This window comes from Triturus cristatus, chromosome 7, assembly GCF_964204655.1.
Source record: "Triturus cristatus chromosome 7, aTriCri1.1, whole genome shotgun sequence".
Taxonomy (NCBI): domain Eukaryota; kingdom Metazoa; phylum Chordata; class Amphibia; order Caudata; family Salamandridae; genus Triturus; species Triturus cristatus.
In genome coordinates, this window is record NC_140590.1 from 1,185,632,422 (window position 1) to 1,185,649,647 (window position 17,226).

The window sequence follows — 17,226 nt, forward strand, 5'->3', positions numbered from 1 at the left end:
CACCACACCAGTTTAGAAAAATAAGATATCTTTCTAAACCAATCAAGACCAAAACGACAACAAATCCAACATACAGGTAGTAAAATACGACTTTGGAATGGTTATTTCAAAAATAGAACTTGTAGCAAACAAATAGCTCCACCTGGGGCTGTTACGACTTCGTGACAGGCAATAATCCAAAGTACAGAACCGACCAAGTGGTGCACGGACCCCCCAAACAGTACAATTGCGACAAAGTCTTTGGACGATGCACGGCGTCATAGAGATGAGCCGTCTGTTCCGAGGTTGAGGCCGCTTCACTGACTACCACAGGGGAGGTGAGGGGTTGCGTCCGCAAGGAGGCGACGTGGCGAGTCCAGGACAGGGGAAGTTGGTTGCGTCAGCGGAGAGGTGTTGGTTCTGGTGAGGCGATGTGAAGTCGGAGACTCGTGACCCCCAGTTCTAACACCACCCTAATACACCTGTTTTGCCCAAATAGAGCATCGACCCTCAAACAATAACAATAGATAAGTAAACAAAGCGCCCCGGTGGCAACATATTAAATACACATGCACATTACAAGTTTTGCTCCTGAATTAAATCAAAACACTAGCAACCGACTTCAATTGTACACCACACAATAAATAAAATTACAAAGTGGTTGATGCTCCGTTCTGGCCATTGGTTTGGGCACCTACTTGGTTATAATTTTGTTATGAGTACACCATTTGAAATACACTTCAAAATGACGAAACCTTGCTGTAATATTATTCATGATCTCTGCCCTTCATGATGTCATAGAACATGTCATGAGTGATGCCATATGTGAGGTCATGTGCAATGCATGGGGGGTGCAAGTAATAGTTAGCGCTGCTAACTAGAACTGGTGAATTTCTGTGTTTTTTTAAAGTTCAAAATGTTAACGTTGTCACTGAGGAATTCACCTAATTGTAATGTTTCTTTATCCTTTGTTTTTTTAGGTGAATTTCTCAGTGACAAAATTAGCGTTTTGAACAAAAAAAAAACAGAGAAATTCACCAGTTCTAGTATATATATATATATATATATATATATATATATATATATATATATATAAAAGAATTTTGGGTACATGATGTTTCTCGTACGTTTCTCCCAGAATAAAACCCCCCTTCTCCCCCTCTTGTTAAAACCCAGGCATCCTGGAGGTATTTTTGACATGTTTTTGATTGAACAACCTAGTACTCTAAGATATGATGGATATGATATAAACTTGATCCAGTTTACGGGCCTTGCTTTCAGATCTCCTTCGATTACAGGCGGGTGGTGCATATGCTAATATGTGAAAAGCACATGATTTAAACCATTATGGCTATATGTGGTTAGATTGATGTGCATTATTATCCATTTCTACTTTAGATCTACTTATTCATCACACCCGATATCCTGAATTCTAATGAATTACGGAGATTGTTGCCCTGTATGTTACATGATGATGACAGTCTTTGAGACTATGGTTCTTATTTTTTCAGGCCTTTACTGAATATAATTATGATACTTTTGTCTGAGACGTGACGGATTCTGCTTTTGACGATTTGGTGAGCCGTAGGCCTGTGCTTCTGTATTTGCTTAAGTGCACACTGGTTTTGGGTCTTTTGTTTATATCCTGTGCACAAATTTAATTTGTCCCTTCTTTTTGGGGGTCTGCTTGAGCCTACACATCATTTTGCTGTGAGGTTACCTTAATGCTTTGGCTTATCTTTGGTACATTTAACACAGTGTATTTTTGGTGGCTTTTTCTCTTTTTCCTGTTCTGGTTTCTTTCCGACTTTTTTTGGGGTAATTGTTATAGGATGATATCTCAGTGTACAACACTTTTATTGTTATTGTAGCCCTGAGGAAGTTGGTGGGTGATGCCCCCAAGACGAAACACGTGTCATCTGTGAATCACCTGTGTCTTTAGGAACTGATGACTTCTTTACAATAAAGAAAGAAGATTGAATTTGGACTAATATGGCCCTATGAACTTGTTTTTTTATATTTTACTACATATATTTGCTCAGGATTGAGACCCAATTCTTGTAACTTTGTTTCTGTGAACCTGTGTCCACAGAGATACTTGGAGACGTGGGTGGCCATTTTCCTCTCTTTCCTTTGAGCAGCTAATATGATATCCTGTTGAGCCTGTTACGTTGAGGGTTTGGCGCAGGTTCCAGCCCAGCCACATTTCAAAGTTTTCTTATATATATATGTGTGTGTCAAACAACAGTAAGGCTACATTTTGGGTTATGGGCTCTTGCTTTTAATTGTAGACTGGTAGTGAAATTAATGAATTAGTTGATATGTGCAATGTGTGTGACCGAAGGTTGTGGACAAATTAGTCCATTAACTGTGTCTCAGTTCATTAATTCACAAAAACTGAGAGGGTGTAGGCTCACTATTCTGTGTAGAAAGGTCTGGGTTAGAATTTTAAACACCCACATTTATAGGGTTGCATTTTTAAGATTAATTAAAAACCTGACTGGGAACAGCAACAGTGGTACGTTTTTAGCTGTGAAAGTCTATTTTTGTATGCAATAGCACGTCTTACTTTTGGAACCAGCGATTTTGTGCACAAACCAAATACGAAATGCAGAACCGGGCTTGAAGGTCTTCTAAATCTTATACTCTGTAAATTGATTGGCTTATCATTTAACCAAAGAAGCCCTTCATCCATTACCTTCTTGTGTACATAATTTAGGGGTGAAAATAAAAATGTTATGTAGTCATTAATAAATGCCTGCATCATCACCACAAGCTCATCTCAGAGATGCATTTTTATACAATATCCAGGCCCAGATTTACTAAGATATTTATTTGGGGTTGAATCACTTATTTGGCACAGTCAAAATGCAAAATCCATTGTGGATTTAAAAAGCTGTGAAAAAAACTGTAAGGCAAGGCAGCACAAAACACTCCTCTGTAGATGGCAGATGAACACGACTAATCGAAACCTACATACATACTAAGAAACACCGGACACGCTATTTAGAATGCTTAACCATGCAAAATCTGTCTCCTTCTGAAATCAGACAGGCACACGCACTCAACGATCTTCTTGCTCCTCCTAGAACAGCTATGGCTGCATCTTTACTATCCGCACCAGACTTTGCAACAAATTTCTCATCAAAAATCACCTTTAGATGGTCCGTGGACCTTGGGGAACTTGACGAAACAGACTGGCAGATAGCACTCTCATCACCACGGGAAGTTGCAATACCCTCGAGATTGAGGCTCATACAATTAAAAATACTACACCGTGTATATTACACCAGATTAACCTTACATAAAGTAGGGAATATCTCTCATCCGTATTGTCTGGGAATGTGGGGAGGAGGGAACATTTTACCGCACTATATGGCAATGTCCGAAGATCATGCCTTACTGGGTGGCAGTGATGCGGACCATATCGCAGGCGGAGGAGGTGTCGGTGGCACCAGAACCTAAAAGATGTTTGTTAAATATATGGGAACCCAATGATTTAAACCATCCAGCACAGGACTGGGCAACTTTAGGAATGATGGTCGCCAAAATAAATATAGCTAGGTTGTGGGGCTCCAGATGCCCACCGACGATCAAGGCCTGGTGTATGGACATGGATGAAGCCATGGTAGCAGAGAAGACTACATATGTTAACCAAGGCTGTCCCCAGAAATGGGGGAAAGTGTGGGGAGCCTTGAACAAATACAGGGGCTTTATCTGTGAACCACCGAAGTTGACGAGAGAGGACATCTCGAACTGAAACCGGGAAGGGATGAAGCGGTGTACATGGGTTCATAGGTGTGATCTGTCCTGTACTAGATGTAACAGTGCTATGCACACTGGCTGAAGAAAATGTACCAGCCAACTGCAAATATGTGTTCATTTATGTGATTTTGTTCTGCCCTAACTTTAATTAAAAAAAAAAAATCACCTTTAGATAAACCCTAGCCTCACTGCTAACTTCTCCTCTTTGCACACTTGGTGACTTTACCTGTACAAAACTCTGGACCTTTTCCGATACTCAATTTTAGTATCGCTTTTTACCCTTGTTATCAACAAACATAAAACTTCCTGCTCGACTTCTACAGTACGATTCTGTCTGACATCCATATTCCTCATTCTTTCCTATCTGGTGCTTACCCGACATACTTTAAAACTATGTTGGAGATGCCTTACAAAAAACAGCAAACCCTGCCTCCCCATCCAATGTGTCTACTGCTCTCCTTTTTCCAAAAATGGAATGTCTTGTCTTCAACCACCTTCAATTCTTACAACCTGCTCCATGTTTTCCAGATGGTTTTCTGAGCCCTACACTCCACTGAAATTTCCCTCATTCACATAGCTAACTTCATAAAATCAGCCTACTGCCATCATAGCCCTGGACTTTCTGCTATACTTGACACCTTTAACCACCTACCCTAGTTGACATCCTAAGGTCCCTAAGATTCATAGGCCCGACATTGAACTGATTCTCCTACCTATTTCGCTGGTCTGTCTCTGTGGAATGGCAATCCATCAAATCCTCTCACTCACCCCCCCCCCCTCCCCCAACTACCAGCTGGTGTACACCAAAGTTCTGAATTTGGTTCTCTCCTGTTGTTGCTTTACACCACCTCCCTTAGGGATGTGATCTACTTGTTTGTGTTTGCAAAGACATGTATGCAGACAAAACCTTTTTTTCCCTACTCTTTCACCTCTTATGAAGCTTCAGATATTAGACTGCCTTCCAGCAAGACACTGTCTGCATAAAACAGTCGTATTTTATATGGCACAGTGCAGCACGCATGCAATGTCAGAAAAGCACGGAGAAATTAAAGCATTTCTCCTGTTAGCGCCTCCTTTGAAGGGGTGTTTTGGTGCAAAACCATGTTTACAAATCTTTGTAAAAATGGTTTTGCGTTAAAAGGAATAAGTGGTTGCACGAGAATGCCGGCGTACCACCCATGGAACTGCCACTCAGCGCAAAATAACCCAAGGCAGTGCTTTGTGCTGTTTTGCGCTACTTAGAGGGTGCGTTCCAGCACAAAACAAGTTTTGCGCTGGAAAGTAAATAGCAAAACAACATTTTGCACTGGTTAGCATCACTTTTGTGGCGCTAAACCAGCGTTTGTTTGTAAATCTCCACCTAAATGTTATTTCCTTATTTTACAAAAATGTACACCTTCTAGTGTGTGGGTGCCCCAAGGGCCATGTCACTGGAATAAATGTGGCGTGGCCTTTCAGGTATTTCGGGTATATCAGTGAAGGGTAGAAGTTTTCAAACTTTGATTTGCCTTGTTATATGCAATATACAATAGCACAAGTTGCAAAATTATTCCTCGTCTGCATTGACCATTCAACATATCGCCTATTGATCTTACTCTGCTAATACAACAAAATGAATAATCTAATGGTGAGATGAATTGTTGTCATGGCCAAAACTGCTGACTTTGGAACTGTGGAATCCAGTTAGAGTCTGCAACGGTTAAACATTCTGGGCAAATCACTTAATATCCCTGTGCCTCTAAAACAAATGTGTCCATCTGTAATGTAGATGGTGCTCATGTTAAGCTCTCTAGTACCTTAGTGTCAAGTTTGCACTCCATAAAACTGAAAAATAAATACAAAAATAATGAGCTAAATGAGTATGAAGCTACCTTTGTTTTACTGACTCCTCTAAGAGAACATGCGTGCAGATAACTTTACTTTTTTATATTTTTTGTATACATTATACAATCACAAGTACTGTTGCAGGGTTAGCCACGAATGGCAGAAATCGTTCGTACATTGATGCATATGTGGTTACCCCTTACTACTTATAGTTTGACAGTGAAAGAGATGTAAGGAGGAAAGGACAGAAAAAATAGAGGTGAAACAAAAGGGGGATAGGACAGGCAAGTAGAGGTACAGTCGCTTGGCATTACATTGGTGACATCTATACAAACTGCATTACGTCTTTCAGACATTCAGGGTTCATGAGTCCGCCTACGAGCCCACCCGGGCTCTGTTGTGCTCTGCACTTTTGGTTAGAAGGTTGGTACACTAAATGTGGAGGCCAGTTGTTTATGGGCGTTCATAGGGGTCTAGGTACATGTCCAGAGTTTCCCACAGCCCCCTCGTGGGCGCTTTCCAGGGTGAGTACTGTAGCGCAATGCTGTCTGCTCCTCTGAGGTGTGTGACCCAGTTGATCCATCCTTTGTAGGTAGTTTTGCTTGTGTCTTTCCAGTTGGTTAGTACCAATTTAACCACTGCTGTGAGTAAAATGTCTATTGGGTCCTTATCCCGCTCAGAGGTCAAATTCGTGCGCATAAACGCCGTGGTGAGGGAGGAGAATTCCCTCGCTAGTTTGCAGTTAAACACACTATCGATGAAATCAAATAGCTTTCCCCAGAATACCTCGAGTGTTGGGCATTGGAAGATAAGGTGTGCTAGGTCCCCCTTCTCTTTGCTACAGTTCCAGCAGAGGGAGTCCTTCCTGAGTCCTCGTGTGTGTAGTTGGGCTGGGGTCCAGAAAGCTTTGTGGCGCAACCAGAATTTAGTTTGTGCTAGAACTGGGGTGATCTTATTACGGGAGGCAGAGGCCCACAGTGTTGCCCATTCCTGTTCATTGAGCGGGGTGTCGGACTGATTACCCCAGTATGCTATTGTTTTTTCATTAAGTTTGTTGGCTCTGCGGCGTAATAGTTTGTATAGTTGCGAGATTTGGTGTCCTATTTTGTTAATGTTTGATACATATCGGAAGATTGAGGGTTGGGCGCTAGTTAGTTTCCTCTTTGATAAGGCTGTTCTTTTCAGGAATCTGTATAGATCTATGTCTTTTAGGTGGTGGTTTGATTTTAGGTCGGAAAAGGTAATGGGGTATTCCCCATTCTTGAGTTGGTGCGGGTAGCATATATCTTTTTCTATCCATGTGTCGAAGGTAAGGCTTTTTCCCTTGTACTTAAGCTTGCTATTCGCCCACAGTGATTCTGACTTAGACTCTTTGATGTGAACTTCCATCTTCTTGTCAACTTTAAGGAGTGAGATTTTTGTATTTTTAAAGATAGGTTTGGAAGTGTGGGGGTACGAATTTGCCATTAGTAGGGCCAGTGGCTCAGTTTGTTCAGAAGGGCTTTCTCTACCTGTAGCCATACTGGTATGTAGTCGGTCGCCGGGGCAACCCAATAAGCTTCCTGTTTTGCTAGAAAGGCTAGCTGGAACACCTTAAAGTCTGCTAGGTTTACCCCTCCTTGGGTTTTCTCTATTCTCAGTTTCCTAATGCTAATCCCTGCCTTCTTACCGCACCAGACAAATTTGGTGAGCATGTTATAGATTTTCCGGTGGAAATCTTCTGTGAGTAGGAGTGGGAGCATGCTTATCAGGTAGTTAATCGTTAGGGTGATAATTTTTATCGTTTCTATTCTTCCCCACCAAGTTATGAATTTTGGGCACCAGGAATCCAGAAGTTTCTTAATTTTTTCTAATAGCGTCTTCTTATTGTAGTGTAGAGTGCTGATTAGGTCGGTACCGAAATATATTCCGAAGTATTTGATGTGTCCCGTCTGCCAGGTCAAACCCGAGCCCCTAGAGTGTCTCTCGTGCAGTGGATGTTTAGTGGTTTACATTCAGATTTATCATTGTTTAGTTTATGGCCTGGAGTATTCTGCTATTGTGGTCATCAGAGCCCTTATTGAGGTCTTTGGTTGTTCTGTTACTATCAGTATGTCATCTGTGTAGGCGGCTAGTTTTAATATAGTTCCATTGATATCGACCCCCTTTATGCTAGTGTTTAGCTTTATGTCCTAGATGAAGGGTTCAAGGGCCAATAAGAAAAGTGCCGGTGACAGTGGGCATCCCTGTCTGGTTCCTTGCTGCAGTGTGAAGGGGTCAGAGAGTGTGCCATTAACTGTGATGCGGGCTGACGGGGCGTGATAAAGGGCCATAGTCATCCGTATATATAACTCCCCCAGGTTGAAGGCCTGCATACATCGCTCTAGGAAGGCCCAATAGACCTTATCAAAGGCCTTTTCTGCATCTAGTGCTACAGCTACTGCCGGCACCGGTTTGGCGGACATTTGTTCCAGTATATGACAAAGAAGCCGGGTATTATTGCTAGATATACGGTTGCCATGAATCCGACTTGGGAGTTACTTATTAATTTGGGCGGGACTGTTTTTAGTCTGACCGACAGGATTTTGGCGTGGATTTTACAGTCCACGTTGATGAAGGATATGGGTCTGTAATTTTTGGGTAATTGGTGGTCTTTACCCTCCTTTGGGATGACAAACCATGCAGCAACTACAGGGAAGGTACCTCAATCCATAACAGAGGCCAATATTATAAAGACCCTTTTCATGGGTGGATTTAGTTGGGTTAAGAAGGTCTTATAGAAATCTGCTGTGTACCCGTCTGGCCCGGGGGCCTTATTTCTTTTCAGTGACTTGACTGCCATTTCGATTTCCGTGCAGTTGATTTCCTGGCCTAGCCTTATTGTGTCTGCAGTGTTTAACTTTGGGAGCCCTATTCTGTCAAGGTATTTTGTGCGTTCGTCTTGGTTGAGGGTTTGGTCATTCCTATAGAGCTCTGAGTAGAACTCTTGGAATGTCTTGAGCATATCCTTGTGTTTTTTGTGTGTTTTGTTGTTTGAGTCTGTGATGGTTGAGAAAGCAAACTGGTTGCGTTTGTGTTTTAGGTATGATGCAAGGAGTTTCCCGCTCTGTTGCCTTCGCAAAGGTTTAAGGGCTTTGTACTTGTTGAACCACAGCCCTGCTCTCTCACTCAGGATTTTGTAATACTCTTATTTGTTCTGTGTTAGTCTCGCTAGGAGTATGTCGTCTTTTGTGGCTTTTACGTGATCTAGTTCTAACCTTTTTTATCTCTTCCTCACGTTGGTTTAGTCTCAGGTTCGTATTCCTGTTTACTCTCGCCCTAATTACAATTATTTTACCCCTGACCGTTGCTTTTAGGGCCTTCCATAGTGTACCAACACTAGTCTCTGGGGTATCATTGTGACTTAATTAGTCTGTTATTGCGCCCTCGATTTCCTTTCTGTTTCCTGGGTCTGATTTCACTGTTAAAACGCCATCTTCTAGGGACAGCTTCGTTGTGGGACCCGCTTAATTTTAGGCTGATGCATGAGTGGTCTGAAACTAGTCTTAGCGCTATTTTGGAGTGTTCGATTAGATGTGTGTGTGTACCCGAGATTAGTAAGTAGTCTATCCTGGTGTAGGAGTTGTGTGGGTTGGAGTAGAAAGTGTAGTCTCTAGTATCTGGGTGTTGTAATCGCCATGCATCTTTGAGGTTGCACTTGTTGCAAATGTTTTGGTGTGAGGTATGCGAGTTGGTGGGGTGGTATTGGCAAGAGGATTGTCTGTCTAATATGTAATCTAGTGGGATGTTAAAATCCCCCGCCACAATCATGAGTTCGTCTTGGGGGAAGTTGTCTAGTGTGATTGATACCTCAGCCCAGAAGGTAGGGTCGTCTGTATTGGGGCCATATGTTTGCTACGTGGAGCCGTTCCTCCCCGCTCCTCAGGTGTGTTATTAGGAGTCTGCCCTCTTTGTCGTGGGAGTGTGAGTCTATTGTTATTTTTGATCTTTTGGATATTAGGGTCAGGACCCCTCGCTTCTTTTTGTCGGCTGGTGAGCAAGCAGTTTGCTCAATCCAGTTGGCTCTGACTAGTTTGGTATCTTCCTTGGATAGTTTGATTTCCTGTAGGAGTACTATATCTCCTTTGGTTTTCGCTAGGTAGTCCACTATCTTCCTGCGTTTAATGGAATGATTTAGACCCTTGACATTAAGGGATACTATATTGAGGGCAGTTGTCAGGGTGAGTGTATTGTTAAGAGCCATCAGCTACAGTGTGGTGTGGCGATTCTGTATGCCCAACACTCGAGTGTATCTGGTCCCATCTGCATTTCTCTCTCCAGAGGTCGACCCCCTCCTTTGTGCTTGTCTAGGTGGATCCTCCATTGCGTTCAGACACGAGAAAGAAGGCATTATTAGTATATTCCTCCTTCTGACAACCACCTCGTCACGTGACCTCTCAGTTTCGCATATTGATCTGGCCCGGGCTGCATGGCTTCTCACCACCGCAACTCCCCACGGCAGCACTTGGAGTCAGACTTGGAGACACTGCATTGTCTGTAATCAGTAGTGTCCCGTTTGAATTTTCTTATTTTACGGTCATTAATTTCTTTTGAATAAACTTCAAGTTGTGCATTTTATTCAAAAGAAATGAATGACCGTAAAATAAGAAAATTCAAGTAGAAGACCGCCCCACCCACAAATACTCAGCCAAGAACTGATAAATCAACCTCTTTCGTATCATCAAACACTGAACCCTCTACATCTAAAGATACGTCTTTTTTAGAGAGAGGTACTATCCAACAAGTAGAACCCGGAGGGGGTAGGTCAAACAAGAAGACAGGCGTCTGATACCATCGCCAAGAACACAAGAAGTCAGAAACCCTAGTAATGAACATTTCCAAACAACCTATCACCAGCTTCCAGCTTCAAACATTACAAAAAGGAACGTCATATGTCTCAACATACCATTCGAACATCGTGGAGACACAAATAAACATATATAAGTTTCTTCGAACACTGAGGTTAAGACATTTTTTTTCAAACGTTTTGGAAATCCCAGAAGAATCACAACAGAACAAACTATTGGGCCTATGAAATCCGAGTAAATTCATCCCACCAGTGAGCCATAAAGTACTGGACGTCTTTGAAAAAATTGTTTTAAATGAAGTTCACAATACATTCAAACAACCGCGACCAAAAGTCACCAACACCACCCAAAAAGAAAGACAAGCTTTGAACCAACTTGCTTTGAATAAAGACCTAACGATTCGACAAGCGGATAAAGGAGGAGCACTTGTCATTATGGATACGGAATTCTATTCCAAAAATGTCAATGAACATGTCAATGATACCAACATTTACCTTAAACTTGATACGGACCCAACCAACGAATTCAAGCACATCCTCAGTCGGATAATCGAAACAGCGGTAGATCAAGGAATCATTGGTACCAAAGAAAAAGATTATTTAATCAAAGTCAATCCGACAATTCCATATATTTATATGATTCCAAAAATCCATAAAAACGCCAACACACCACCGTTTCGTCCTATTGTGTCGGCTATCAATTCTATTCACGAACCAGTTGGAAAGTTCCTAGACAGGCATCTTCAACCCTTCGTTCAAAAGATGAGTACTTATATCAAGGACACTACTCACTTTCTCAACACCTTGGAGACACATCAATCACTGTTCAGAGGACATGACATTATGTACCATTGATGTTAAAATCACTGTATACATCTATACCCCATGACATGGGTTTAACAGCCGTGGAATTCTTTTTAACATCAAGTGACGAAGAAGAAATGTTCAAAGTATTCTTTTTTTTTTTTTTTTTTTTTTTTTTTTTTTGAAAAACCTTTATTTCAAGGATCAGGACACAGCTATTCAGCCGACAGCCCGGGGGTTCGGCAGCATGGAAAATCAGGCACAGTGATGAGTCCACAGTACAGTACAAGGATTAGTGCAAAAGGTCCAATTTTAAATAAACACAGAAACAATAACAACAAACCCCAGCAAGGCAAGAAACAGTGAAGAAACCCATGGTGAAAGCCCCCAGCGGAGGTGGAACCCCACTCGTCTACGAATTCCAAGACAATGTGTGGAGGAAGAAGGGGGACAGCAGAAGCACAGAACGGTGTCTAAGATCGAGCTATGCTGGAAAGAGGGTCAGGGGGAAAGCTGTTCCTCTGGCAGGTCCAGATCGGGGGCAAGACATATACCCCCCCTGTAGTGATTCCACCGCCCCCAGATAGCGTGCCATTTCCGGGGGCGACCTCTGGAGCAATAGACCGTCTTTTCCCTGAACATGCTCCAGTCCATGTTCTCTTTCCACGCGGTCAGTGTAGGAGGTCCCGAGGAGCCCCATAAGCGCGCAATGTCCCGTTTGGCAATCATGTTACCCAGAGTCACCCAGTGGGTCTGCGCCTCATCAAGGTCAGTGGGTCCCCAGACGTTCAGGAGGCAACACCGCGCCTCTGGCTGCACCGCAATGCCCGTCACCTCCCCCATAACTGCATGAACTCTCTTCCAGAACTCCGCAATGACCCCACACTCCCAAATAATATGGAGGAAGGTACCCAGCAAACCACATCCCCTCCTGCACAGGCCGTCCTCCGAAAAACCCATGTGGACCAGCCGCGGCCCCGTCACATAGACCCGATGCAGTATCTTAAGCTGCACCAGCCTCAGGCGCGACGGGATCGCAACCTCCTTAGGGGAAGAAACCGCCGACTGCCAATCCTCATTATCCAACTCGAGACCATCCCTAGTCCACTGTTCTCTCAGCCCCGAAAGCAGGTCCGCTCGGACATTGATCAATTTCTTATATATAAGAGAGATCGTACTCTCGGGCATGTGGCCATCAAGGACCCGGTCCTCAAGGGGAGAGGACTCTGGCACCTTCTCGCCCTCCACGAGGACTGATCTGAGAGCGTGGCGCAGCTGGATGTACCTAAAATATTCGGAGGGCCCCAACTCGTACTCACTCTGCAACTCCTCAAAGGACTTCACCCTCCCCTTATGTAGCACGTCCCCCACTTGGATATACCTATCAGGTCCCACTTGTCGAATCCCTTCGTGTGCCTGAGCTTCCCCAACCTCTCCGACTCAAACAATGGGGTAGCGAGGGTAAGCCTGTCCTTCCAGCCCAACGAAGCAGTCGCCATCTTCCACACCCGCACCGCCACGCCCGTGGGCCCCGTGAGGGACGAGTCCAGGGACCGCGAATATAACGCCCTGTAGTAGTTGCCACCACGTAGCAGCCACCTGTCCATGGCGTATCCAGGGCTGAGGGCAGGGCCATAAAACCCATGGTTGATCGCGCTCAGCTGCGTGGCCCAGTAGTACCGTCGGATGTCTGGGAGCGCAATGCCCCCATCGTACCATGGGAGCGTCAGTTTTGCAATGGCTATTCGCGGCCGCCCATCCCACAGCAACGTCCTTTGGAGGCCTTCGACCTCCCGAAAATATTTGGCCGGCACCCAGTCCAAGGTGTTCTGGGGGGGCGTATAGGAAGCGGGGGAGCGACATCATTTTGAACAGGGCCGCACGCCCAACGAGGGAGAGCGGCAGCCGCCGCCAACCCTCCACATCGCGCCTCAAGCGTGCCAGGGGGGGGAGCAGGTTCCTCTCATAGCGCACTGTAGGGTCCATGGATATGAAGATCCCCAAGTACACAAAACCCTGCTGGGCGACCTGTATCGCGCACGAGCTAGGGATCGGGGGGACCTCGCCACTAAGAACATACAGGTGCGACTTGCCCCAATTAATGACGAGCCCCGAGTTCCTTCCGAATGATGCAAGCACATCACAAACCACAATAAGCGACTTCTTAGGTGAGGCAAGATATAAAAGGATGTCGTCTGCGTAGAGCGAGATACGATCCTCGTGATCGGGCGACCATCTGAGGCCCCGTATTTCAGGGTGCCAACGTATCCATGCCGCCAACGGTTCAAGGGCGAGGGCAAACAACAACGGCGACAGGGGGCAGCCCTGCCGAGTTCCCCTTCCGAGCTGAAACGAATTAGATGCCCGACCATTCACCACCACGTTCGCAAGCGGCCCCTCGTACAGCAACCTAACCCAACTCACAAAACCGGGTCCAAAACCAAACTTTGCCAGCACGGCCCATAAGTACGCCCACTCCACCGTGTCAAAGGCCATCGTGGCGTCAAGGGACGCCACAACCGCCGGTTCCTGCAACGTGTCCGCCCTGGCGATGACGCCATGGAGACGTCTGAGGTTTAGTGCCGTGTTACGGTGCGGGATAAAGCCGGATTGATCAGGATGGACCAGGTCGCCGAGTACTCTAATCAAACGGGTAGCCAGGAGTTTAGCCAGAATTTTCGGCTCAGCGTTGAGGAGTGAGATGGGCCGGTAGGAGGCGCACCTATCCCGGGGCTTACCCTCCTTATGTATAACAACTATCGACGCCAGCCGCTGGTCCAACGGAAGGAACCCATCCTCCCGCGCCTCCAAAAACATGGTGCGCAGGTGGGGGGCAACTCTATCCGGGAACAGCTTATATAGATCTATCGGCAGTCCGTTCGGCCCGGAGGCCTTACCCGAGTGCAGCGCACGGATAGCCCCCGCCACCTCGTCAACCGTTATATCGCCATCCAAATCGTCCCTATCTATGTCAGAGAGGCAGGGCAGCTCGATGTCACGGAGGAGGGCAACCGAGTCCTCGGGCGGCCTGTCCGACACAGAGGAATAAACCCCTCGAAAGTACTCCGCAAAACACTGCACAATCCCCTCCGGTTCCACAACCACCTCCCCATTCACACCTATCAACTCCGGCACCACTCTATTAACCCGTTCTTTCCTGTCCAGCCACGCTAGGAGTTTCCCTGCCTTATCACCTACGTCATACAGGCGGCCCTGCTGTTCCCTACTAAGGGTCTTAGCGGCGTCCGTCACCAGGTCCCTATATTCCGTCTGTTTCAAGCTAAGCTCATGCAGCGATGAGTCCGTAACCCCCTCCTCCATAGCCCCTTCAAGGGCCGCGATCTCTTCTTCTACCTGCTGTACCTCACCATCCCTCCGACTCTTGGCAGCCACCACCAGGGAGAGGGCTTCCCCTCGAAGCACGGTCTTAAAAGCTTCCCACAGCGACACCGCCGAGTCCACAGTACCCAAATTTTCTTTGAAGTAACAATCTACCTTTTTTACCAGGGCGCTGCGCATCTTGGGGTCTCGGAAGTACCATGGGTTAATGGGGGCCACCCTCCCTCCTCCCTCCCGACCTAGATCCAACCGGATCCACACTGGTGAGTGGTCGGAGATACCGCGTGCCATGTGCCTCGCCTCGGACACCAACGGGGCGTGAGCGGCTAGAGTGAGCAGGTAGTCAATCCTGGAGAGGCTACCATGCGCACCGGAGTGAAATGTGTACTGGCTCTGTGTGGGGTGCCGGAGCCTCCAGCAATCTGTAAGACCAAACGTGTCCAGGAAGTCCGGAAGCCATTTCTGAGCCCCCCCTGTGTCCCTGGGTGGGTATCTATCTAACAGTCCAGAGCCTACTGCGTTGAAGTCCCCTCCCACTACCAGTGTACCCCCCGGGAGAGTAAGCAAAGCCCTGCCCAGATCAGCAAATGTGGAGGCCTGCAGGGCAGGCGGGACATAGACCGAAACCAAAACCAAAATTCTTCCTTCCCACCGCCCCGCTACCGCCACAAACCTCCCCCTATCGTCAGCAATGGTGGAATCCACCTCAAAAGGCAACGAGGCCCTGACAAGGACACCCACACCCCTGGACCCAGAAGAGAATCCCGAGTGCGCAACAAATTTATACCCCTTCCTATTAAAGGCATAACACGTATTGCCTATGAGGTGCGTCTCTTGCAGTAGGACAACATCAGGCATCGAGCGTTTCAAAAATTGCAGGACTATCCCCCTCTTGATACGATCCCCCAACCCATTAACATTCCAGCTTATCACTTTTAAGCCTCTACCCCCCATCCTCAAACGGAAAGAGGCCCACCCCGCACCCAAAGAGCCACCACGGAACAGTCCTGAGAATAGTCATCATGCCTTGCAAAAACAATCCCCCCAACAACAACAAACTCCAAACCCCAGTAACTCCCCCCACCCTGCACCCCTGCAGCAGCTTAAAAAGCCCCCCCAACTCGCAGTGTGCCTGTCGCCCCACAAACCAAATTCTACAAAAAGTACCCCAGGGGAGGAAAAGAGCCCCCCCTCGTCCTCCCGCAACCCTCCATAGTTAATGCACTCAATTCAAGTTCCCAAATATAGCCAACGCAATTCAGTGCAACATGAGGTTGTCAGCCCTGTCCATCCCGGCCACCATCTCCCTGCTCGACCGTGTCGGCGCCCGTCCCACGGCGGGGCAGAGCGTACAGCCATTCATCCGCCATAACAGGAGAGTCAAAGAAAAATGTCCGGTCGTCAAGCACCACACGTAGTTTGGCAGGGAAAAGCATGGCATACTTCAGGTCCAGTTCCCGAAGCCTCAGCTTCACCCCCAGGAAACTCTGCCTCTGGCGCTGCACCTGCTGGGTGAAGTCCGGGTAAAAGTTAACCGATGCATTCTGGAAGGAAACAGGGCCCGCAACCCTCGACGCTTGCAGGATAGCATCCCGGTCTCGGAAGTGGAAGAGCCGGGCGACAATCGGCCTTGGCGGGGCACCCGCCTTGGGTCGCCCACCCGGCACCCTGTGGGCCCTCTCAACGGCAAAAAACTTTCCAAGGCCCCTCGGCTTTAGGTGGTTAAGGACCAGTTCCTCCACGAGTAGGTCCACCGATGCCTCATCCGAGGACTCCGGGACCCCGATGACGCGCACGTTGTTGCGCCTGGCCCGGCTCTCAAAGTCCTCCAGCCGGCGGGCGACGAGGTCGCTCTCGGACCTGAGCTTACGGACCTCGGTCTGAAGCTCCGTGACATCGTCGGTGAGGCCCGTGGTCTTGAGGTCCAGGCTCTTAACACGCTCGTTGGTCTTGCCCAGGTCCGAGCGGATCAGGTTGACATCGACCAGGATGGCGTCCACCTTTTGTGCCAGGGCCTCGAACTGTCTCCCCATCGAGGTCTGCATCCCGTCAAGTGCACTCATAACATCCTGAAGGGAGAGCTCCGGTACCACAGGCGAGTCCTCCTTCTGGGCCTCCGGCGCCTGGCTCGATCCACCCGGTGACGCTTTCTGGAGAGCATAGCGGTCCATGATGTTAGCCTGGGTATACGTTCCCCGCCTGGTCGACTTGGTCTTCAGCCGGTCACCTTCCGCCTTGCCCGACATAGTGGGCTCCGGGCAGTCCAGTACAGTTAAGACCGATCCCTCTCGAAGAGAGGAGGAAGGAGTGTGCGGTATTGCCGTATGCAGTCAGGATAGCCCGCCGAGCGGCCTCGGGGCAATAAAGCCACCCAGAGCTCTCCAGTGTCCGGGCAGACAAAGGGAACGAAACCGAAAGTGAAAGGGCAGAGGCCTCCGCCCGACCATTCACGCCTCGCCTGGCCGTTGTTGATCAACTAGGAGCCGGGCTTCCTGCCAACTCTGGCCCCTGGCATCACCGGGAGACAGGCCGCAACCTTCCGCCAGGTGTAAGTCCGGTTCCCGGTGGGCGATCTGATCCCAGGTGGCATCAATCGTCTCCCTGCCTTCTCAGCAACACGATGCCGTGCATACCATCAGGATCAGAGACAGGATAGTCGACGGAGGGCGAGAGGGTCTCGGGAGCTCTAA